Source organism: Piliocolobus tephrosceles, chromosome 10, assembly GCF_002776525.5.
Source record: "Piliocolobus tephrosceles isolate RC106 chromosome 10, ASM277652v3, whole genome shotgun sequence".
NCBI lineage: Eukaryota > Metazoa > Chordata > Mammalia > Primates > Cercopithecidae > Piliocolobus > Piliocolobus tephrosceles.
In genome coordinates, this window is record NC_045443.1 from 37,585,968 (window position 1) to 37,612,856 (window position 26,889).

General features: G+C 37.1%; 1 protein-coding gene across 2 annotated transcripts in view; it reads left to right on the forward strand.

Moving 5' to 3' along the window:
- CNTN1 (contactin 1) overlaps positions 1 to 26,889 on the forward strand; it is a 428,408-nt gene that overhangs the window by 112,183 nt on the left and 289,336 nt on the right. The gene's annotated exons all lie outside the window — the stretch shown is intronic.

Below are 26,889 nucleotides of genomic sequence, written 5' to 3' on the forward strand. Positions count from 1 at the left end.
AATTATTTGGAAGCAGGCAGCCCACATCTATTTAGTTCAACCCAATCACAGTTGTCAATTCTCCATCTTATTAACACCTAATAAAATTATATCTTGTGCCACTGATACATTCACCTATTAATTCAAAAAATATTTTTCGTACCCCCTATGTGCCGAATACAGTGATAAATAGCAGAGATATGAAGTTAAGTGAGACAAATGTGATCCTAGACATCAGGAGAGAGACACTGAATAAATAATTATACAAGTAAGTATTTAATAACAATTATTCTAAGTTCTACCTAGAAAAAGTACAGATATTGTGAGTATCACAGGACACCTAACCTAGCCTGCAAGGAAAAATGGTGGGAATATGATCTGGGTGTTTTTCAGAGGAAGTAAATTTTAAATAACAACCTCAGATAAGGTGTTAGCTAAGAAAAGAACTGGGGAAAAGCATCCTTGGCCAAAAGAGCAGCTTATGCAAAGACAGAGAGTATGTTAGGATAGAGTGGGAGGATGCCCAGGGTGACTGAAATGTAGCGAGTGGGGGAAAAATAGCCGAAGATGAGACTAGTGATGACACAGGACCTGCCACGGCCTGTTGAAGACATGGCATAGCATCATAATTATAATAGGAAAACAGCAAACATTTTTAAGCTAGTAAATAATGACGACACTGACAATGAGAATATTATTCTAGGTGCTCTGAGAGAGTTTTGGTACAAAGAAATCTTTTAGGAGTTTACTGCAATCATTCAAGCAAGGGAAAATGATAGCTTGGACTAGGTTAATGGCAGTGAGGAGAGAAAGGATACAGTGGATTCGGTATATAGTTATGAAGTCCAAAACAAGGTGCTAGTGGCCATAGAGGAAGAAGAAAATATAAATTATGACATCTGAGTGGCAGATGGATGGAGACTGGTCCCATTAACTAGAAGAGGGAGACCTGGAAGATGATCACATTTTACGGGAAAAGTCGAGTTCAATTGTGATTGCTTGAGTTTGAGATGCCTGTATATATACTCAAGTGTAATATAAAATGTATAAGTGGGTTGATGAGTCTGGAGCTCAGAAAAGACATTTGGACTGGAGATGTAAGTTTGGATGCATTATACATGATAGGTCACATTATTAGAGTGGGTGAAAATATCTAGGGAGAGAGGATGAAATGAGAAAAAATTTCTTATCCTTCAATCTTTAAAGCATGATAATAAAAATGTTGCACTGGGAAAGGAGACTGAAAATGAATGGACACAGAAGTAAAAAGAAAAGGAGGAGAGCTTGTGTCTCAGAAGCCAGTTGAGATGTTCCTACTACAGAGTCCTTGATTGTTTGACACAGCCCCAGGAGTTTAATCAAATGGAGTGGGACAGACAGATTTGCTATCTTTGTTTTCCTATACTTACTGTACTTTCTTAGTCAATCTTGCCCAACGAAAGATTTTTTTTCAGACAAACAAAGCTAATTAATTAATTGCCTGTAGACCTGCAGCACAAATAATGGCAAAGGAAGTTCTTTAGGTGGATGATAGTAGAGAGTATTCCCCAGAGCAATGCATTTTACGAAGGCCCAAGGTATAAAAGTCTATTATACCACACAGCCATTAAAAAAAGAACAAGATCATATCCTTTGCAGGGACATGGATGGAACTGGAGGCCATTATCCTTAGCAAACTAACACAGGAACAGAAAACCAAATACTGCATGTTCTCACTTATAAGTGGGAGCTTAATGATGAGAACACATGGACACATAGAGGAGAACAACAGACACTGGGGCCTACCAGAGGGTGGAGGGTGGGAGGAGGAAAAAACTCAGGAAAAATAATTAATGAGTAGTAGGCTTAATACCTGGGTGAGGAAATAATCTGTACAGCAATTTCCCATGACATAGGTTTACCTATTTAACAAACCTCCACATGTACCCCTGAACTTAAAATAAAAGTTTTCAAAAGGTCCATATTACATCCACGCTACTCTCAAGTCAGAAGCAGAACACAATATAAGCATAAACTCCACTGTCATTCTAATTTATTTTTTAACTTTATATATATATATACGTGTGTGTGTGTGTGTGTGTACACATAAAGATCAGTAAATTGAATTACTTAGGTTATTGGATCATTACTGAAGGAAAACAAGGCATTGAAAGGTTGTTGGAAACAAGACATTTGATAAATCATGGAAAATACATAGGAAAATACAAGTCACAAATCTCATAATCTATAGCCTAATATTGTTTGATAATATATGTATAATTAAATATATTACTTATAATCAGATGTATTATTTGAAGTTTAATTGATATTTGTATACTTGATAAAATCTATTATTAATTATTTAATTATATATAATAAAATCCATCACTACATAGAATTTACACTAAAATTACCTGTATCACCAAGTCAGAGTATAAAAAGGGTAAAATTATGATCAACCCTGAAATTAAATTACCTTAAATGCCTGATGAGTTTATTTTTTCCTCTCAGCATTAAGGAGTTGGTAAAAATTGATATAAAAATTAGCAAACACTTTAAAATGTGTTTGTCCCATTTTTTGGCAGAACATAACCCTTGTGTTTCCACACTTGGTTCTCCTTGTGAGAGATAATATTTTCTGAATCATTGAGACCTGACAAAACAAAAAGCTTCAGAAAATCTGGCTAAATTAATCAGCCAGTCAATAAGTAAGCATTTATTATAAACCAATTTTATGCAAGCTCTGTATTAGATGTATACAATACAGAAGCATAAAGCATGGTGCCAGCTGCATAAAGTTTATATATTAATAGTAACTAACAACTAGGAGCACTTACTATATAGAAGCACTATGCTTAGCATGTCTTTTCCATGTTCTTTCTTTTAATCAATCCTTACAATATTCCCATGACATAGCCATTATTATTAGCAGCAGAATTTTCATTTGAGAAATAAATACAGTGAGGTTTAATGAGCTTAGGTAACTTGGCTATGGACAAACAATAACTAAACATACAATATGGCATTAAAGTGCACAGTGTGAGAAATGAAAGTTCATGCTTTTAACAATTAAATATACTCTCTCTCCCACTTTACAACTAATTGGGTAGGAGATACGGTTTGGTCCTGTGTCCCTACCTAAATCTCACCTTGAATCGTAATCCCTTTTATCACCACGTGTCAACGGTGGGACCCGGTGGAGGTAATTGGATCATGGGGGTGCTTTCCCTCATGCTGTTCTCTTGACAGTGACTTCTCATGACATCTGATGGTTTTATAAGTGTCTGGCATTTCTTCTGCTTGCTATCATTCCATCCTGCCACCCTATGAAGAAGGTGCCTGCTTCTCCCTTGCCTTCTGCCATGATTGTAAGTTTCCTGAAGCCTGCCCAGCAATGCAGGACTGTGAGTCAATTAAAATGTTTTCTTTTATAAATTACCCAGTCTTGGTTATTTCTTCATAGTAGTGTGAGAATACAGAAGGTAAGGAAGATACATTTGAAATAATGAATAATACAAGTTAGGAGGAAAAAATGCTCTTTATCCTTATTAAAAAATAATATTCTCTACTGTTAAGCAATATTTGTGAAATTATCACATTAAAAAATCAGCAGGCTTCCCAACCAACTGAAGTTTTCTAAATTTTGATAGAGAAGAAAAGTGACAGCTTAATCATTGAAACAAAAAGTTAGAAAGGTTAAAGACATAAAGCGTTTTCAACATATCTGGCAGTCATCTCCACATCAGATGAACACATCAGCCTTAACAACTAGAAAAATAGGAGTCAGCTAAGAACATTCTCAAAGAGCTGAGGAGAATCTCCCTGGAGAAAGCAAAGTGAAAACAACAGACTTACTAGAATTAATAACAGTTAATCAGTGTTCTGTGTTAGGTTGAGCATGAGCAGGAATCCATAACAGGAGAGAATTCAAGTAGGTTAGGGCATAGGTAGGATTGTGGAGATAAGAAAACTTTCCCACATAAGAATAAATGAGTTTGGACACAAAGTCAGAGCATAATGTGGGTAACATCAGGTCAAACTAGAATTTATTTTTTTTCTTTTAGATAGATTTGACAAGCTAGGAAGGCAAAATCCTGGAAGAGACAAGTAGCGCAGATTTTTAGAGGTAAGATTAATAATAACAAATACCCTTAGCCAAAGTTTTGAAATTAAAAGTGAACCATTTATTCAGCAGCAAGCAGCTCAGTTCTAGATGGTCAACTCCATCACAGTAAACGATAATTCAAAATTTAAAAATCAGATCATCTGACATAGTGATAATATACATTGATTGATTTATCCATGCACTCGGCAAGTATTATCTGGTAACCTCTATGTGCGTATCACAGTGATAAACACCAGGCCTCTGATAAATGAAAGTCAAATGAAACAAATATGTTATTTGCTGTAGTGGAAATTGCATTATAGTGGAAGAGTTAGGTATTAAATAAATAATTATAAAATTGGGTTGTATAGTTTTGATCAGAGCAATAGAGATGAGGTAGAATTCTGTGATCATAAATTGAAGAAGGAAGTTTCCTAGTTTGCAAAGTAGTAAAGAAGATAGAGCCTCAAATATGAGACTGTTAGCCAAGTAAACATTTGGAGAAACAGCACTCCTGACAGGGAGTGTAAGTTTCATAAGTTGGAAAAGAATAGGGAGATTGCCAGTGTGGCTGGAATGTGGTGAAAGGGGGGAAAGAGAACAAGATGAGGCTAGAAGGTTGGTTAGGGGCCAACAGGATGTTTTATGTTATGTTGAAGATTTAAAATAGTAATCATAGTGGGAAAACACATTTTGAGTCCAGTTGGTATGATGACATCCACATTTTTAAAAGACACTTTGAGGTGTTCTGAAACAGTATTTGGTGTGAATTAGCAAGCAGGAGTGTGAATACAGGGAGATCATTTATAAGACTATTTCAGGAGTCTAAGCAAGAGATAGATTATGAGGGCTCGAACTTGGTTATTGATAATGAAGACTAAAAAAATAAAAGAAAAGTAGATGGAAGATGGATACGGTATATAATTAGGGGATAGAAAAAGGCATTGGAGCTGTGGCATCAAACATGAGCAGATGGTGTAGGATGGTGCCATTTACTAGAAAAGGAAGAACTGAAGGAAGACCAGATTTTGGGAAAATATTGAGAGTTCAGTTATCTCAGAATGAAATAACCAAGTAGAAATATTAAGTGGATGTGTCTACAGTTAGGAAAAGATATCTTGGCTGGAGACAGAGTTTGAGTTCATCAGTATACACATGTTCTATAAAAGATGACATCTGTAAAAGGAAGACAGAAGGAAATCCAAGTTTAGAAAAAGAAAGCTGAGTTGTGTATTGCCTGAATTTGAGATGTTTGTATGATACCCAAGTGTAAATATTAAGTATGAAGTAACTTCAGTATGGTCATGAAAAATGGACTTAAAGGTAGAAAAAATATAACCTTTATTTCTCAACATGAGCTCATCAGTGACAAGACACTTTTGTAAGCAATGGTACCAGCCATTTAGTCCATCTCTAAAGAACTGAGTCCTGGAATTCAATCGTGCCAATGCATGATTTTTACATTATTAACTGAAAAAAAATGGGTGTCCTTTACAGACTTTTTAAGATTAGGGAACAAAAATAAGTCAGAAGGAACCGAATCAGGACCATAAGGTGTATGTCTGATGATTTCCCATCAAAACCCTCCCCAAATTATTCTTGGTTGATGAGAAGCGTGAGCAAAAAAAGCACTGGCATGGTGAAAGACTCTATGGTGAAGCTTTCCCAGACACTTTTCTGCTAAAGCTTTGGCTTTAGCAGGAAACACTTTCATAAAAAGCAGATATTATCATTCTTGGCACTCCTGAAAGTCAGTAAGCAAAATGCCTTGATCATGCCAAAAACTGTTGCCATGAACTTTGCTCTTGGCCAGTCTGCTTTTGCTTCGACTGCACCACTTCCACCTTGCCTTGATTATCTTTGTCTTTGTCCTCAGAATTTTACTGGTAAAGCCATGTTTCAAATCCTGTCAAAATTCTTTGAAGAAATGCTTTAGAGTCTTGATCCCACTTGTTTAAAATTTCCATTGAAAGCTCTGCTGTGATCTGCAGCTGATCTGGGTGCAATGGTTTGGGCACCTGAGTGGAAATTTTGCTCAACTTTAATTTTTCAGTCAGAATTGTGTAAGCTGAACCAATTGATATATCTATTGTGTTGGCTACTGTTTCTTCTGTTAATTGTAGATCTCTTCAATTGGAGCATAAACAAGATGAATGTCTTCCTCACAAACTGATGTGGATGGTGTGTCACTGCAGGCTTCATCTTCAACATTGTCCTCTCCCTTCTTAAAATGAGTCATTCATTTGTAAACTGCTTATTTGTGGGGAGACACTGTCCCCATAAACTTTCTGAAGAGCATTAATGATTTCACCATTCTTCCACCCAAGCTTTACCATGAGTTTAATGTTTAATTTTGCTTTAATTTCAGCAGAAGTCAAGTTGCTCTGATAGGGTCTCTTTTCAAACTGATATTTTATCCTTCTTAGTGTCTCAAACTAGATCCTGTTTAGACATGTTTTAACAAGCTAGTACAACTTTATTTTGATGCAAAAAAATAGAAACCAATGCTTAGATTTTCACAATATGCGTTTTTGAAGACCCACTTGTATATAATTTGGCTAAGGGTCTGAATTTCAGAAAAGAAATTTTGGCTAGACATATAAGTTTGAACTTATTATATATGATCTTTCAAGTTATAAGAGTAGATGAGAATATCTAGAGAAAGAACATGAAGGAGAAGAGGAGAGGGGAAGAGGGAAGAGGAGAGAAATGATAAGAAGGATACAGGAAGGGAGGAGAGGAGAAGGAAGGGGAAGGAGAAGATAGGGGAGATAACTTTTGGACCACAGATCTTTGAGGGGAGATAAAGTGCATCTGCTTTAAGGGCATTAAGCTGATCTTAATACCTGATCACTTACAAGATAACAAGCTATGATTTACTTAAAATTACCTACCAAAAGTTACTGCATGGTGGAGGTAAAGGAGGTATGGTTGAGTGTGCTCACTAGGCTAATTTATATAGTTCGAAACTTTACTGCAGCTAATTGCTCTAGAGAGTACTGAACGTGGTAATGTGACTCTCATTAAATGAATAAAATAACTCCAAGTGACTTGCACTTCAAGACTTTGTTCTGAAAGTTACGTAGAACAAAAGACAGATCAGGTAAAAGCAGTGATTATGTTGTGGGCTTTGATATTTCCATCTATTCCTTTGAATATAACAGTAATAACATTGAAGTAGGAAAGGTGTAACATTTATAAATGTTAATAAAATTCAAAACAAATGTTGACAAGATATGTGTACATAAACAGTTCACAAGCCACCTGCCATTTTACGAATGCTAGTCATTTCCTTTAATAATTCCATAAAATTTTATTTCGGGCACTATTGCCATTTCGCAGTTGTCATTTTGAAAACCCCTCAAGAGACTGTATATTTGAAAATAAGGTGGGAAAGCAGTTTAATATTCCACTGGTACAAGAGCAGATGGTTGCCTGACCCTGTATTAGATTGAGGGATTGTAGTCACATGCCTCTGTTAATAACAGGATGGGATTGATGGATAGAGGGGAGGGTAAGATTTAAGATGCATCAAGAGAGCAGAGCTTAGGATAGGAAAGGCAAATTTTGATGGATTCTGGTTATAGGGTCTTCAGAATTTTATCTCAGGGTAACTGGAGCACAGTGGACTGGCCATATATATATATATATATATTTACTATTTTAAGAGTTCTTTATTATTATTTTTAATGTATAGGCCAAATTTCTCTCCAGCATCACATTCCATTGGCCCAAAGAAATAATTTTAATATTTCTTGTAAATCAGGTGCATTGGAAATGCATTATCTCAGTCTTTTTCTTTTAATCTGAAAAATGTCTTTATTTTGCCTGTATTTTTGAAAGATTTTCACTGTGTATCAGATTATGGATTGACAGGTTGTTTTTATTGTTGCTGTTGTTTGCTTCTGCAAAGATATCACTGCAGTGTCTTCTGGTATACACAGTTACTGATAAAAAAGTCTGACTTTTTAATGTTTATTCCTTGGTGCACAATACATTTTTCCATATTCTCACTGCCTTTAATGTTTTTTTTTTTTTTTTTTTTTTTTTTTTTTTTTTTTGAGACGTAGTCTTGCTCTGTCGCCCTCTGTCACCCGGGCAGGAGTGCAGTAGCTGGATCTCAGCTCACTGCAAGCTCCGCCTCCTGGGTTTACGCCATTCTCCTGCCTCAGCCTCCGGAGTAGCTGGGACTACAGGCGCCTGCCACCTCGCCCGGCTAGTTTTTTGTATTTTTAGTAGAGACGGGGTTTCACCGTGTTAGCCAGGATGGTCTCGATCTCCTGACCTTGTGATCCGCCCGTCTCAGCCTCCCAAAGTGCTGAGATTACAGGCTTGAGCCACCGCGCCCGGCTTAATGTATTTTTAATTTTTATTTTCATCAGTGTGAATATGATATATCTATGTGTTGTATTTGTTTATTCTGGTATTTATAATATTTGAGATTCTCTGAGCTTCTTGGATATGTGGTTTATTGTATTTTCTTCTTTCTGGAACATTTTCAACAGTTATCATCTCAAATATTTCTTCTACCCCCTTTTCCCTCTTTTCTTCTGGACTTTTAAATGACTGATATTTACCATCTGATACTGTTCCAGAGTCCTTGGAAGCTCTGTGCTATGTTTTTCTCCCCACCATTTTTCCTTTTATGTGTCAATTTGGGTGATTTCTACTAGGCTATCCTTAAGTTCATTGAATATTTCCTGAGCTGTATCAAGTGTACTGGTCGGTCTATCAAAAAAAATCTTAATTTCTTTCTTTTTTTTTTTTTTTTTTTTTTTTTTGAGGCGGAGTCTTGCTCTGTCGCCGGGACTGGAGTGCAGTGGCCAGATCTCAGCTCACTGCAAGCTCCGCCTCCCGGGTTTACGCCATTCTCCTGCCTCAGCCTCCCGAGTAGATGGGACTACAGGCGCCCGCCACCTCGCCCAGCTAGTTTTTGTATTTTTAGTAGAGACGGGGTTTCACCGTGTTAGCCAGGATGGTCTCGATCTCCTGACCTCGTGATCCACCCGTCTCGGCCTCCCAAAGTGCTGGGATTACAGGCTTGAGCCACCGCGCCCGGCCAATTTCTAATATTATCTTCTTAAAAAAAAAGTCTAGTACTTCCATTTGACTCTTACTTAAAGTTTCCATCTTTCTGCTTAAATTCTCACTGTGTTAAGGAAGGTTTCCCACTCTCCCCTTTATATCCTTTAGCATTTTAATTGCTGATATTTTAAATTCTCTATCTGATAGTTTCAATATCTGAGCTATCTCTGAGTTTGGTTTAGTTGGTTACTTTGCTTTTGAAAATAGGTTGCTGTGTGTGTGCGTATGTGTGTGTATCTCATAAATTTGAATGCTAAACATTGTGTATGGAAGAGTAGAGGCTGAAGTCAATGGTATTTATATCTGAAAATGAACATGCCCCTTCTTTGGGGTTGTTAGTGTGTAGAAGGAGATCTGAATTTCTAGTTTTTTCTTACTCTGGCTATCTTCAATGGGACACAGGCTTCAGATTTCTCTAGCGTGGCCTGATGCTTAGACTGGGTTGGTTGCTGTTGCTTGCTTGTTTTCTTTCCTATTTTTTAAACCAATGTTGTAATCCGCTCCCAGCTGTAAGCTGACTCTATGTGCCCTTTGCACAGATGATATCTCTATATCTCTCTCCATGTTCTTGCCTGCACTTCAAAGGTAGAATGCTGTTGCTTGATACTCAGTGCTAGGTTATATTGGAGTGCAGGGATAACAAGGGTCAAGCTGGGCCTCTCTATTCGGCTCTAATCTCAGCCTTAAAGACTTCCTGTGTGCCTATGCTTCAAGAGTGTGGATTTTTCAGCATTTCTGCCCCTCCTCCCCATGAAGGCCCAGCTACCCTGAATATGCAACTGGTTTTGGCAGAGAGTTTCCCGCCAATCCTTTAGCAATAAGAGATTTCAACTTGCTATTTGATATTGCTGTAGAACCCTAGATCCAAGTCTTTCCCCAGAGAGAAGAGTGGCATTATTTGTTTGTTTGTTTTTACCCTTCCCCCAGCTGTAATGTGTCTCTTTGCTCTGCGGTTATGAGACCTTACCCACCCGCTAATGTCATTAAGTGTTTCTTTTGTAAGAGAGGAGAGTCCAGGGAAGTGCACGGTATCACAAGCCTATCCCTCCACAGTTCCCAATCATTTTCCACCCAAATGGGCCACCAGTGGGGGCTCTCTGGTCTCCTTCCCTAATGCCAATCTTCTTTATGAGCACTTGAAAAATATCCTTGGAGCTTGCAAATGATTGAAGCTTTTCTTTTTGTCAGATGTCCCGAGCTATTTCAGATTGACATGGTAGCCCATATGGCCTCTGCAGATCTTTAAAATTTTAGCTAATTAAGTCTCAATCATACACATATTGTCCCTAGTGTGGCACTTCTTTCTCTCATACTCCACCACTAGTGAGACAGTTCATGTGCCCAAATTCCTTGGAGGAATTTGTCCCTTTTTGACTTCTGGGTTACATATTACCTTGTAGTCTGAGCTCTCTGACAAACAATAAAATGATTATTTTATAGTTTATTCAGTTTTTTCATAGTTATGGTAGAAGCAATATTCTTTGCAGTTTTCTACATCCTAAATGAAGACAAGTTATAGGACTTTTTTGACTCTCAGTCATATTGATATAGAGCAGCCACACTATACCAAGCACAGGAAAGGTACAGAATAGTGATAATTCACACAAAATAATCACTGATTCTCTACCTGGAGAGGACTCTAAAGAATGGATACTTACATTGGGCTGGGATCGAGAAGTATAAAATCCCTGGAAATCAAATAACATATATTCCCTCCTCTATAACCCTTCATTACTTTCGATTTCACCTCCTCACTTCTGACATATACTTGCAAGAAAAGGGGGCAGCCACATCATATTTTTAAAAGGCTCCCTCAATTATTTTTATACCCCTCCTCTTTTCATCCCCATCCCTACATGGTGAGTAGTTCTGTAGTCTGGAGAGTATGGACCAGAGACTCGATCACCAACAGAGCTAACATGGTAGATGTTTCCAAAGAGCTAGCATAAGGAGGGCTAAAGGTGTCTCCAACCTTGTCTAAAAGCTAGTGCTACCCTCTTCTTACATTTAAGATTTCTGCTGCACCAAAGGCCAAAGTCTCTCATTTTCAAGGACTCTGGAATAGTCCTGCAAGTGCTCTAAATGTAGAGGGATTAGAAGATCTTAGTTAAGACTAATACAGGTTAGGAGTGAACTTCGTAAGATCCTTCTCAGATCCTGTCAGAATCTCAAAATTATTGTCTGTTCCTATGTTTCTTCAAGTGGAATCTATAATTCTTACCCTACTTTGTTAAGCCGTTGTACTATTTAAATTACCGTTGTGTATTGTTAGGTAACTACCTTATTAACCTATTCAACCATAGGAAAAAAGCACATTTGGGTCTAATTTTAAATATAATTACCTTTAACATGTTCTTTTATCTCTTAATATCTTTTAATATTATTGTCATCCAAGAGGGATGAGAATGTAAATCAGATGGTTCAAAGCATATTTACAGCTAACTTGTATGCTTGTGATGAAGCAAATTTAATCACAATGATTTTCCAAATTCTTTGTTTACTTAGACAGTATAACTGCGTTTGATAGTTTCTTAATTTTCTTCCCCCAACTGTCAGTGGTAAAAGTACAGATCTTTTGGAATAAGCATTCCCTGGGTGTTCCTTTAGATTCATTTTTCAGTTGACCAAAGAGAAATTACTATAGCTCAACTTTTGCCTATCCATACTGGAATATTAGTTAAAATTTTGAGTTTACTCTGTTAAAATCAAAATATAAAAACACTATTTTTTGGAGTTAGGTTTAATTATCTTTAAATCTCTCAAGTCATTGAATTGTGAGCTGAGATGTGCTGGTAAATGTGTAACAACTGACTCTCCAGGGGAAAAGAGAAAACCCTAATGTGTAGCATTTGCTGATTTGGGTCAAATAAATATTTCCACCATGGTTGATTCCAAGCTACCAACATGATGTCATCGAACATCATGTCATTGGGAAGAGGTACTCAATAGCACACTATTATACAGAATTTCCACCATACAGATAAAATAGCTGTAAATGATCTCTATAGCATTAATAATATTAAAATGTATAGGAATGATATATTTTGAGTATTTGGCATTTAAAAATATAATTTAAAGTTAATCATTTAATTATTAATGATGACTATGATTTTTTTTTAAACCAGCTTGCAAAATTCCTGAAATTAAGTTAGGCTCTTCCAAATTGTGATGGGATGGTGGGAACAAACGACTGGTTCTAAGTCTTTGAGGACAAGAACTTTTAAATTCCCACCATCAGACTGGGTTTTGTCTATCCAGGTTTTGCCTATCACAGCCCACATCAGTGAATATTTATGAAAGAAAGAGCTCAAGTCAAGGTTAGCCAATAAACAAACAAACAGACAAACAAAAACCTAGGTATTATTCTTTGAATTCATACATTTGCATGGTCCAAGCTGGTTTTTCTTTTGTTTCCATTCCCTTGTTTTTCTTTGTGCATGCAATTTAGATTATTTTTCAAACATAATTATTACTGGGTCATATAGTGGTGACTCTAGTCAAGAATTTTGCATCTAACAATTTTGCACCAAGAAGGCAGTCTAGATCATGTGTTATTCACATAAATTAGGAATTTTATTACCTACTTTAAATCAATTATCTATTTCTAATTGAAATATTGTATATTTGTATATAAAGTAACACTTTGTTCAGAAAGATCCCTACACCCATTCCCTAGAACTAAAATACTAGTTGTATTGTCAAGGTATTTTTATGACTTCCTTTTTAATTTCATAGGACAGATGTCTCTGATGAAATCTTTTCCAGGAAATTATAGCTGCTAGTTTCAAGATAAAACTCCTTATGAAGAAGCAAAGTTAATTGATTACCTTATGCAATCACTCCACAAAATGAATGTTTTACAAAATAACTTGCTGTTACATTAATATCCTTCTCTGGGGATTAGTTTGGGGCAGGAAATAAAATGTGTCCCAAAGTATGCATATCAAAAGGAACTTATACAAAATCATCTTATTAAATGAATCTACAAATTTTACAACTTGAACCTATAGTCAAATAAGAATGGAAAGAATATATATATATATATATTTTCATATCATTTGTTGGCCGGGCATGGTGGCTCACCCCTGTAATCTCAGCACTTTGGGAAGCCAAGACAGGTGGATCATGAAGTCAGGAGTTCAAGATCATCCTGACCAGCATGGTGAAAACCTGTCTCTACTAAAAATATAAAATTATTCAGACGTGGTGGTGCACGCCTGTAATCCCTGCTACTCTGGAGGCTGAGGCAGGAGAATCACTTGAACCTGGGAGGCAGAGGTTGCAGTGAGCCGAGATTGCACCACTGCACTCCAGCCTGGGCAACAGAGCGAGACTCTGTCTCACAAAAAAAAAAAAAAAGAAAAGAAAAAGTCAAAACTGATTTGTAAATGGCTCTATATATTTGGAGAATTTTGAAACTCTACAGATTGTTTTACAATATTTGTATTTAATAAAAATCAGGTGACACTAATCTCTATTGTTAGTCGTCAAGATAGTGGCTATCTTTGGGGCTGGTAGAGGACGGATTAGTGTGCATTATTAGTGTGAACAATATATATTTGTATGCTGTAATCATGGTATGGTTATTTTAAAAAATATATGCAAAAGTCTTAAAATAAATCCTTTTTAATGATAATGAGACTGAAAGTCCATAAATGAAGCCTGTATTTTAAATCAAGTATTGTAGCGAATTTTGTTTAGGGCATTTATTCATTCATGTATTCCTACAATAAACCCTTTTTTATTTTCTTCAGCTTTGTTGACAAATAAAAATTTTATGTATTCAAGGTGTGTATGAGTCACAAAGTGATGTTTTGGTATCTGCATACACATTGCTAAATGATTTCCACAATAAAGTTAGTTAACATAGCCATCACCTCACATAGCTACCTTTTGTTATTTTTGTGCTGACAATACTTAAGATCTACTTTCTTAGAGAATTTCAGTGTATAATATGGCATTATTAACTATAGTCACCATGTTTTACATGAGGTCTCTAGAACTCTTTCATCTAGAACATCAACTGCCATGTTTGTACCCTTTGACCAACATCTCCCCATTTCCACCATGCCCTGACATCTAATACCTAACTTTCTATTCTGTTTTTATGAGATTGATTTTTTTTCCTTTAGATTTCACATATAAGTGAGATTACATAGTATTTATCTTTCTGTGTGCGACACTTTGGTTAGCATAATGTTCTCCAGGCTCATCCTAGTTGTTGCAAATGACAGGATTGCCTTCCTTTTAAAAATTGAGCTGGAATGGTGGCTCATGCCTGTAATTTCAGATCTTTGGGAGGCTAAGACTGGAGGATTGCTTGAGGGCAAGAGTTTGAAACCAGCCTGGGCAACATAGTGAGACCTCATGTCTACAAAATATAAATAAATAAATAAAGTAGCTAGGTATGGTGGTACATGACTGTAGTTCTAGCTACTCAGGAGGCTGAGACAGGAAGATCAGTTGACCCCAGAAGGTCAAGGTTACAATTAGCTACCATCATGTCACTGTACTCCAGTCTGGGTGACAGAATGAAATCCTGTCTCTAAAAATAAATAACAAATAAAAATTGATTAATATTTAATTGCATATACATCAGATTTCTTTATCCGTTCATTCATCAATGGACACTTAGGTTGTGTTCATGACTTGGTTTTTGAGAATAATGCTGCAGTAAACATGGAAGTACAGATATATCTTCAAGATAGTGACTAAATTTTCTTTGGATATACACCCTGAAATGGGATTGCTTGATAATATGGTCATTCTGTTTTTAATTTTTTTAGTATCATCCATAATGTATTACATAATCTTTTACTGTTATTTTACAAAGACAACACAATATGCCTTTTGGAAACACTGAGGTGAGGATATTTGCATCTATGTTTATCAGAATTGGCCTGTAATTTTCTTTTCTTGTAGTGTGTTTATCTGGCTTTGGTACAAGGACAAAGCTGGTCTCATAAAATGAGTTTGAAAGTGTTTACTTCTCTATAATTTTTCAAACTGTTTGAGAAAGATTGGCATAAATTCTTTTCTAAATGTTTGAAAATTCTTTTCTAAAAGAATTCACCAGTAAAGTCATCCATTTCTGGGCTTTTTTTTAATAGAAGATTTTTGATAACTGATTAGATTGCCTTACTTGTTATTGGTCTGTTTAGATTTTCTATTTCATAATTCAATCTTGATAGGTTGTATGCTTCTAGGAATTTATTGATTTCTTCCAGATTATCCAATTTGCTCGCATATAATAGTTTATAGTACCCTCTTATAATCCTTTGTGTTTTGTGATATCACTTGTCATGTCCTTTTTCATTTCTCATTTTATGAGTCTTTTCTCCTCTTTCCTTCGTCTCACTAAAGGTTTGTTAACTTTATCTTTAAAAAAAAAAAAAAAAAAAAAAAAAACTCTTAATGTCATTGACATTTTCTATCGTTTTTCCAGTTTCCATTTCATTTATTTCTGCTCTGATTTTGTTATTTTGTTTCTTCTAGTAACTTTAGTCTTAGTTTGTTCTTCTTTTTCTCATTCCTTGAGGTGTAATGGTAGGTTGTTTATGTGAGACCTTTCTTTTTGTTAATGTAGACATTTATTGCCACAACTGTCTCCTTAGAACTGCTTTTGCTGCATCCCTTAAATTTTGGTATGTTTTGTTTTCATTTTTGTTTGTCTCAAGATATTTTCAAATTTATCTTTTGATTTCTTTGACTTTAACTTTGGCTATTCAGGAGCATATTGTTTAATTTCCACATGTTTGTGAATTTTCCAGTCTTCTATTATTATTGACTTCTAGATTTGGTTGTAAAATATACTTAATATGATTTCAAGCTTCTTAAATTTGATAAGACTTATTTTGCGGCCCAATGTATGATCTATCCTAGAGAATGCTGTGTTACTCTTGAGAAGAATATGTATTCTGCTGCTGTTGGATGGAATGTTCTGTATATGTCTCTTGTGTTCATTTTGTCTATACTGTTATTTAAGTCTGCTGTTTTGTTACTGATTTTCTGTATCAATGATTTATCCATTGTTGAAAATGGGGTATTGAAGCCCCTAATACTATTGTATTTCTGTTCATTTCTCCCATCAATTCTGTTAATATTTGTTTTATATATTTAGCTGCTACAGTATTGGATGCATATATTTACAATGGTTATATCTTGATGAATTCACACTTTTATCATGATATAATGACCTTTGTTGTCTCTTATGACAGTATTTTACTTAAAGTCTATTTTGTAAAAGTCCATTTTATATATTTAGGTTCTGTTTGCATGGAACATCTTCTTACATCCCTTCACTTTGTCACTTTGTTTGTATGTGCCCTTAAAGCTCTAGTGAGTCTCTTGTAGGTAGCATCTAGTTAGGTCTTGTTTTTTTGTTCATTTGTCTGTTTTAATCTATTAAGCCACTCTGTATCTTTTCTTGAGACAATTTAATCCATTTGCATTCAAGGTAATTATTGCTAGGTCAGGACTTAATACTGCCATTTTGTTAATTTTTTGGTTGTTTTGAAAATCCTTCCTTCCTTCCTTCCTTCCTTCCTTCCTTCCTTCCTTCCTTCCTTCCCTTCCTCCTTTCTTTCTTTCTCTCTTTCTTTTTCTTTCTTTTCTTCTGCCCTCTCCCTCCCACCCTTTTTCTTTCTCTTTCTTTTTTGCTTTCTGTCTCTCTCTCTCTCCTTCCTTCCTCCCTCCCTCCTTCCTTTCTTCTTTGCTTCCTTCCTTCCTTCTGCCTTCCTGCCTTCTGATCCTTTCTTTTTATTTTTGCTGTCTTCATTTTTCACTCAATAATTTTCATTTTTTTCTTTTTTGCCTCTAAAAAGAACAACAACAACAAAAAAGAAACAGGACACATGTGCAGAACATGCAGGTTTGTTACATAGTTATACATGTGCCATGGTGGTTTGCTACACCTATTGACCCATCCTCTAAGTTCCCTCCCCTCATCCCACACCCCACAACAGGCTGGGGTGTGTGTTGTTCCCCTCTCTGTGTCCATGTGTTCTCAATGTTCAACTCCTTCTTATGAGTGAGAACATGCTGTGTTTGGTTTTCTGTTCCTGGGTTAGTTTGGTGAGGTCGATGGCTTCCAGCTTCATCCATGTCCTTGCAAAGGACATGATCTCATTCCTTTTTATGCCTACATAGTATTCCATGGTGTATATGTACCACATTATCTTTATTCAGTCTATCATTGATAGGCATTTGGGTTGGTTCCATGTCTTTGCTATTGTAAATAGTGCTGCAATAAACATACATTTGCATGTGTCTTTATAATAGAATGATTTATATTCCTTTGGGTATATACCCTGCAATGGGATTGCTGGGTCAAATGGTATTTCTGGTTCAAGATCCTTGAGGAATTGCCATACTGTCTTCCACAATGGTTGAACGAATTTACATTCCCACCAACAGTGTAAAAGTATTTCTATTTCTCCACAGCCTCGCAGGCATCTATTATTTCCTGACAATTTAATAATGGCCATTCTGACTGGTGTGAGATGGTATCTCATTGTGGTTTTGATTTGCATTTCTCTGAGGATCCGTGGTGTTGAGCTTTTTTTCATATGTTTGTTGACTACGAAAATGTCTTTTTTTCAGATGTATCTGTTCATATCACTTGCCCATTTTATGATGGTGTTTTTTCTTGTAGATATGTTTAAGTCCCCTGTAAATTATGGATATTAGACCTTTGTCAGATGGGTAGATTGCAAAAATTTTCTCCCATTCTGTAGGTTGCCTCCTTACTCTGATGATAGTGTTTTGTTTTTTTTTGTTTTGTTTTGTTTTGTTTTTCTTTTTTTTTTGCTGTGCAGAAGTTCTTTGGTTTAATTAGATCCCATTTGTCAATTTTGGCTTTTGTTGCAATTGCTTTTGGAGTTTTTGTCATGAAGTCTTTGCCCATGCCTATGTCCTAAATGGTATTGCCTAGGTGTTCTTTTATGGTTTTTTATGGTTTTGGGTTTTACATTTGAGTCTTTAACCCATCCTGAGTTAATTTTTGTACAAGGTGTAAGGAAGGAGTCCAGTTTCATTTTTCTGCATATGGCTAGCCAGTTTTCCTGGTACCATTTACTGAATAGGAGATCCTTTCCCCATTGATTGTTGTTGTCAGGTTTGTCGAAGATCAGATGGTTGTAGATGTGTGGTGTTATTTCTGAGGTCTCTATTCTGCTTCATTGGTCTATATGATTGTTTTGGTACCAGTATCATGCTGTTTTGGTTACCGTAGCCTTGTGGTATAGTTTGAAGTCATGTAGCGTGATACCTCCAGCTCTGTTCTTTTTGCTTAGGATTGTCTTGGCTATATAGGGTCTTCTTAGATTCCATATGAAACTTAAAATAGTTTTTTCCTAATTCTGTGAAGAATGTAAATGGTAGTTTGATGGGAATAGCATTGCATCTATAAATTACTTTGGATAGTATGGCCATTTTCATGATATCGATTCTTCCTATCCATGAGGATGGAATGTTTTTCTATTTGTTTGTGTTTTCTCATTTCCTTGAGCAGTGATTTGTAGTTCTCCTTGAAGAGGTCCTTCACATCCTTTGTTAGCTGTATTCCTAGGTATTTTATTCTTTTTTAGCAATTGTGAATGGGATTCCATTCATGATTTGACTCTCTGCTTGCCTATTGTAGGTGTAAAGGAATGCTTGTGATTTTTGCACATTGATTTTGTATCCTGAGACTTTGCGGAAGTTGCTTATCAGTTTAGGAAGTCTTTGGGCTGAGATGATTGGGTTTTCTAACTATAAAATCATGTCATCTACAAACAGAGACAACTTGACTTCTTCTCTTCCTATTTGAATACTGCTTATTTCTTTCTGTTACCTATTTGCCCTGGCCAGAATTTCCAATTTTATGTTGAATAGGAGTGGTGAGAAAGGGCATCCTTGTCTTGTACCAGTTTTCAAAGGTAATGCTTCTAACTTTTGCCCATTCTACATGACATTGTCTGTAGGTTTGTCATAAATAGCTCTAATTATTTTGAGATATGTTCCACCAATACCTAGTTTATTGAGAGATTTTTAACATGAAACAATGTTGCATTTTTTCAAAGGCCTTTTCTGCATCTATTGAGATAATCTTATGGTTTTTGTCTTTGATTCTGTTTATGTAATGGATTATGTTTATTGATTTGTGTATGTTGCACCAGCCTTGCATCCCAGGGTTGAAGCTGACTTGATCGTGGTGGAAAAGTTTGTTGGTGTGCTGCTGGATTCGGCTAGCCAGTATTTTATTGAAGGTTTTTGCATTGATGTTCATCAGGGATATTGGCCTGAAGTTTTCCTTTTTTTGTTATGTCTCTTCCTGATTTTGGTATCAGGGTGATGCTGGCTTCATAAAATGAGTTAGGGAGGAGTCCCTCCTTTTCAATTGTTTGGAATAGTTTCAGAAGGAATGATACTAACTCCTCCTTGTATTTCTGGCAGAATTCAGCTGTGCATCCGTCTGGTCCTGGGCTTTTTTTGGTTGGTAGGCTATTAATTACTGCATCAATTTCAGAGCTTGTTATTGATCTATTCAGGGATTCAGCTTCTTCCTGGTTTAGTCCTGATGGGGTGTACACGTCCAGGAATTTATCCATTTCTTCTAGATTTTCTAGTTTGTTTGAATAGAGGTGTTCATATTATTCTCTGATGGTAGTTTGTATTTCTGTGGGGTCAGTAGTGATATCCCCTCCATCATTTTTTTTTTATTGTGTCTATTTGATTCTTCTGTCTCTTCTTCTTTATTAATCTAGCTACTGGTCAATCTATTTTGTTATTTTTTTTTTCCAAAAAAACAGCTCCTGAATTCGTTGATTTTTTTAAAGGGTTTTTTGTGTCTCTATCTCCTTCACTTCTCTGATCTTAGTTATCTCCTGTCTTCTGGCAGCTTTTGGATTATTTTGCTCTTGTCTCTCTAGCTCTTTTAATTGTGATATTAGAGTGTTAATTTGAGATCTTTCTAGCTTTCTGATGTGGGCATTTAGTGCTATAAATTTCCCTCTTAACACTACTTTAGCTGTGTCCCAGAGATTCTGGTACATTGTCTGTTTGTTCTCATTGGTTTCAAATAACTTATTGATTTCTGCCTTAATTTCATTATTTACCCAGGAGTCGTTCAGGAGCAGGTTGTTCAACTTCCATGAAATTGTGTAGTTTTGCGTGAATTTCTTAATCCTGTGCTCTAATTTGATTGCATTGTGGTCTGTGAGACTGTTTGTTATGATTTCCATTATTTTATATTTGCTGAGGAGTGTTTTATGTCCAATTATGTGGTTGATTTTAGAATAAGTGCCATGTGTCACTGAAAAGAATGTATATTCTGTTGATTTGGGGTAGGAAGTTCTGTAGATGTCTACTAGTTCCCCTTGATCCAGAACTGAGTTCAAGTCCTGAATATCCTTGTTAATTTTCTCTCTCATTGATCTGCCTAATGCTGACAGTGGGGTGTTAAAGTCTCACACTATTATTGTGTGGGAGTCTAAGTCTCTTTGTAGGTCTCTAAGAACTTGTTTTATGAATTTTGGTACTCCTGTATTGGGTGCATATATATTCAGAATAGTTAGCTCTTCTTGTTGAATTGTTCCCTTTACCATTATGTAATACCTTTCTTTGTCTTTTTTGCTCTTTGTTGGTTTAAAGTCTGTTTTGTCAGAGACTAGGAGATTGCAACCCCCCTTTTTTTTCTCTTCATTTCCTTGGTAAATTTTCCTCCATCTCTTTATTTTGAGACTGTGTGTGTCTTTGCATGTAAGATGGGTCTCCTGAATACATACACACAATGGGTCTTGACTCCTTATCCAATTTGCCAGTCTGTGCCTTTTAGTTGGGACATTTAGCCTATTTACATTTAAAGTTAATATTGTTATGTGTGAGTTTGATCCTATCATCATGATGCTATTTGACTATTTTGCACACTAGTTGATGCAGTTCCTTTGTAGTGTCATTGGTCTTTATGTTTCGGTGTGTTTTTGCAGTGGCTGGTACTGGCTTTTCCTTTTAGTATTTAATGCTTTTTTCAGGAGCTCTTGCAGGGCAGGCCTGGTGGTAACAGAATCCCTCAGCATTTGCTTGTCTGGAAAGGATTTTATTTTTCCTTTGCATATGAAGCTTAGTTTAGCTGGATATGAAATTCTGGGTTGAAAATTCTTTTCTTTAGGAAGGTTGAATATTGGCCCCCCATCTCTTCTGGCTTATGGACTTTCTGCTGAGAGGTCTGTTGTTATTCTGATGGGCTTTCCTTTGTAGGTGACCTGGCCTTTCCTTCTGGCTGCTCTTAACAGTTTTTCCTTCATTTTGACGTTGGAGAATCTGATGATTATTTGTCTTAGGGTGATCTTCTCGTGGAGTATCATTTTAATGGTGTTCTCTGTATTTCCTGAATTTGCATGTTGGCAAATTCTTTCTAGGTTGGGGAAGTTCTCCTGGATAATACATTGAAGTGTGTTTTCCAGTTTGATTCCATCTTCCCCATCTCCTTCTGGTTGTCCAATCAATTGTAGGTTCAGTTTTTTTATAAAGTCCCATATTTCTTGGAGGCTTTGTTCAGTCCTTTGCATTCTTTTTTTTCTCTATTCTTGTCTGCATGTCTTATTTTGGTAAGGTTGTCTTCAAACTCTGATATCCTTTCTTCCGCCTGGTCAATTCTGCTGTTGGTACTTGTGTATGCATCAAGAAGTTCTTGTGCTGTGTTTTTCAGCTCCATCAGGTAATTTATATTCCTCTCTAAACTGGATATTCTAGTTAGTAATGTCTCTAACCTTTTATCAAGGTTCTTAGCTTCTTTGCTCATGCTCCTTTAGCTCATCATAATTTTTTAATTTTTTAATTACCCATCTTCTGAAGCCTACTTCTGTCAATTCATCCATCTGATCCTCCGTCCAGTTCCGTGCCTTTCATGGAAAGACGTTGCAATTATTTGGGGGAGAAGAGGCACTCTGGCCTTTTGGGTTTTTATTTTATTTTATTTTATTTTTTTTTTGAGACGGAGTCTTGCTCTGTCGCCCCGGCTGGAGTGCAGTGGCCGGATCTCAGCTCACTGCAAGCTCCGCCTCCCGGGTTTACGCCATTCTCCTGCCTCAGCCTCCGGAGTAGCTGGGACTACAGGCGCCCGCCACCTCGCCCGGCTAGTTTTTTGTATTTTTAGTAGAGACAGGGTTTCACCATGTTAGCCAGGATGGTCTCGATCTCCTGACCTTGTGATCCGCCCGTCTCAGCCTCCCAAAGTGCTGGGATTACAGGCTTGAGCCACCGCGCCCTGCTGCCTTTTGGGTTTTCAGCATTTTTTCATTGATTCTTTGTGAACTTATCTAGTTTTGGTATTTGAGGTTGTTGACCCTTGGATGGGGTTTTTGTGGGGACTTTGTTGTTGTTGAAGCTATTTTTGTCACTTTGTCCTTGTTTTTCTTTCAATAGTCAGGTCCCTCTTCTGTAGGGCTGCTGCAGTTTGCTGGGGGTTTGCTTCAGGCCTTATTCATCTTATTCGCTGTTGTGCCTGCAGATGTCATTTAAGGAGGCTGAAGAGCAGCAAAGATGGGTGCCTGCTTCTTCTTCTGAGACCTCTGACCTTGAGGGGCACCAACCTGATGCCAGCAGGATCACTCCTCTATAGGAAGTGTCTGACAACCCCTGTTGGAGGGTCTCACCCAGTTGGGTGGCATGGGAAGCAGGATCTGTTTAATGAAGCACTTTGTCCCTTGGTGGAGAAGATGTATTTTTCTGGGGAGAAACCCACCTGTCTGGGCTGCCCAGAGTCTTCAGAACTACCAGGAGGAGAGGCTAAGTCTGCTGGTCTGCAGAGACTGCGGCCACTCCTCCCCCTATGGGCTCAGTCCCATGGAGATGTGAATACTTTCTCTGAACCTCTGGCTGGAGTTATTGGAGATCCTGTAGGGAAGCCCCTCCCACTGAGGAAGGATGGGTCAGGGTTAGACCTGAAGAGGTACTCTGGCCTTATTCCACAGCAGGTGTGCTGTGCTGTGGGGACAAGTCTTGGGACCAAGCTATCCGACCTTCCTGGCTGCAGCAAGGGAAAAGCGCAGCCTGGAGCTATATATTTATATAGCTCTTCCCCTGTTCAGGGAGCTTAGCATGTTAGGCAGTTGCAGGGTCCCAGTGCTGGCTGCGATTCCTCCCCCAAGGAGCTCAAATATCTCAGACAGCAGGCAGCTGCAGTCAGTGCTGGTCGCCCCACCCCCCTGGAGTTCAGTAAGCTTAAGCAGATTCCAGCTGAGAGACTGTGAGAATCTGCAGGTTCTGGAATTGGGACAGTGGTGGCGTGGGTTCATGAGTAGGATGTTCCGATCTGTGGGTTGCACAGTTCTGTGGAAAAAGGAGTTTCCCCAGCTGGGTATCATGCTCACTCACCACCTCCCTTGGCTGAGAGGAGGGGTTCCCCTTCCTCGCATGGCTCTCAGGTGGGCTGCCACACCACACTGCTCTTTCTTCTCTCCGGGGGTCATGCCAGCCTTCTAGTCCCTTTTGATGAGAGAACCTGGATACCTTGGTTGCCGGTGAAGGATCCACATGCTTATTATGTTTTTATAAGAAGCATGGCACTAGCATCTACATCTGGTAAAGGCCTCAGAATACTTTCAGTCATGGCAGAAGGCAAAGGGAAACCAGCATGTGCAGAGATGACATGGTAAGAGAGGAAGAAAGAGAGAGGGTGAGGAAGTACCAGGCTCTTTTTAACAACCAGCTCTTGTGGGAACTAATTTACTCACCTCTGATGGAGGGCATTACTCTGTTCCTGAGGTATCCATCCTCAGGACCCAGACACCTCCCATTAAGTCCAACACTGCCACATTGGGGATCAAATTTCAATGTAAGGTTCAGAGGGGGCAAGTATTCAAACCATAGCAGTGGCTCTGATTCTGAGGTGTGGACACATATGGAGTGGGAGTGAAGTCAGAGTCCAGAATACAGTTGTGTAGAGTGTCTATAGGACCTGGAGTGTAGGTAGATCACAGATACAGTGGCTCTGGTGTCTGAGACATGGACACTTACAGCGGAGCCATAGAGCGAGTGGTCTGGAACATGGGTACAAGTGGAGTGGTCATGACTCTAGAGTTTGGTGGGGTTTGGGAGGTAACATCACAATAATAGTTCCTTTTTGGGGAGATCACAGCATCTCCCTCTCCAAGTTGTTCACAGTGACAATGGCTCTTGATTACCTCAGCGGTGAAAGTTGCCAGTGTCCCCTGCAGAGAAGATCACTGGAAACCATGCTGGCATCTGATGCGTGGCTAATACTGATAGTCCCTACCAATCTAGACATCTCTAGATATCTCAGGTGTGCCATTCTCCCCAGTGATTTATTCTACATGATTATTCTGGGTATTTTGTTTATTTGTTATTTGTTTTGTTTCATTCTGTTTCTTAGATTCTTTTGGACCTTTGAGCAATCCCAAGGATGTTTTTCTTGCCTTTGTAGGGAAAATAAGGCTGATGTCTCCATCTCTGTCATCTTGATGACATCACTCCACATTAAATCTTTCTAAAGGAATTACTTACTGTTTGATTCATACTTCTCAAAAGCTCAAAAGTTCTAAAATAACCAAGAGTGTACTCATATTTGTTGAATAAATAATTTGAGACATAATGAGACAGGTCTAAATTGTCTTGAGACTGGAAATGTGTTTAGGCTAAATTATTTTTCAAATATTTAAATGTGTTACTAAAGAAGCTGAATAGGATGCAATTGTAAAAGCTCTTCCTTAATATGTACCCAGAGAGACAGACTGGCAGGTATCCAAAACTGTTTGGTGACTCTCATGGGGCAGACTTGTTGCTGAGATTTCTTGATTTAAATATGAATTGAGTATGCCTTCCACCAGGAGCATTTAGTCACTTAAAAAGAAAAACTGCCTATTTTAAAGTAACTAAAAGTAAATATGATTAAATAGGGATTATTAGAATTATTTGTTATACTTTGATAAACTTAAAAGACTTTACATTATGTTTTTCAATTATACTTGTAACCATTAGTAGTAGTATTGGTGGTCTCATTTTACATGGAGATTAAATTGCCATTAGCTCATTTTCGTGAAACCTGGGAAATCATCTGGTATATGGATATTTGAAAACTATTTGAAACATTAGGGAAAATCTTGGGTATTTTAATGGAACCAGAAATCCTTTAATGTTACATGAACTGTGTACAAGTACCTCAAATTTTGAAACATTTTAGGATCCTGTTCACTATAGATACTTATTTTTATTCTTTCTCTTTAACTGAATCTCTTTCTTAATGATTGGAGAGATGCTTCAAATAGAATTGGATGACTTTAGAAGTATTCCTGGTTATCATCTTAAAAGGGAAATAGAAACTGAAGAAAGAGGACTCCAGCTATAAAACCAAGGGAGCTGACTTTATTATATTTTCCTCACTTTTAAAATATATTATTGATATTGCAAATATTTAGATAGTATTCAAAAACAAAATCAAAATTTCTATTCCACTACCAGTTTAATAAATAGTACTATGTGCAATTGAAGTCTTCTGTGAATTTCTTTCCAGTAATACCCCCCTCTGCTCTCCAGAAATAACTACGATCCTGAATTTGATATTTATATATTTTTCAATCTTTTTTATAAATCTTTTTTTTTTTTTTTTTTTTGAGACAGAGTCTCACTCTGTCACCCAGGCTGAAGTGCAATGGCGTGATCTCAGCTCATTGCAACCTCCATCTCCCAGGTTCAAGCAATTCTCCTGCCTTAGCCTCCTGAGTAGCTGGGATTACAGGTGCCTGCCACCACGCCCGGCTAATTTTTGTACTTTTAGTAGAGATAGAGTTTCACCATGTTGGCCAGGCTGGTCTTGAACTCCAGACCTCAGGTGATCTGCTCGCCTCGGGGTCCCAAAGTTCTGGGAAAATATATTATTATACTGGCTTGCTTGTTTTTAAATGTTATAATTGGAATTGTGATGTATGAGTTCTTCTGTACATTTTCATCCTCAAGATTAAGCTTGTAGGCTCTATGTTGATACTTGTGGCTCTATTGTATTATTTCTGAGTGAATTTTAAAAAATACTATTAAAGTGTGATATAATGTAATAAACATGGCTTTTTGTCATACGGAACTCAAATTCTGTCTTTTTCCTTATATCTATGTACCCTTAAGAAAGTTATTTAAATGATCTCAGCCAGCTTTTTAAAAAATCTCTAGAATAAGGTAATAGCATCTTCTTTTTTCTTCCAACTTTTATTTTAGAACCAGGGGCTACATGGACAGGTTTATTACAAAAGTAGACTGCTTGATACTGAGGTTTGGAGTATGATTGAATCCATCACCCAGGTAATGAGCGTAATACCTAACAGGTAGTTTTATCGACTCCTACCCCCTTCTCTGTCTCCCTCTTATATGCTCCAGTGTCTGTTGTTACCATCTTTACGTCCAAGCGTACCCAATGTTTAGCTCCCACTTATAATTGAGAATATAGCATTTTCTTTATAAAGTAGTCTTGGTATAATGATATAATGGGTGTATGTATGTATACACATATATATGTATATATACACACAAACATATATCCACACATATATACAATAGTATATGTTTGGAACATAATAATAAATATTAATTCTTCTTCATATTCTAATTTTCTTTTCTATCTCCAATTTTGAAAATTAGTTGTGATTACTATAAACACTTTTTATATAACAGGGACTACTTGTTGGTATTCTGGGATATAAGAATGCAAAGAAAAAAATTGAGAAAAGGTATTCTGTTATGTTTGTGGTTCTCAG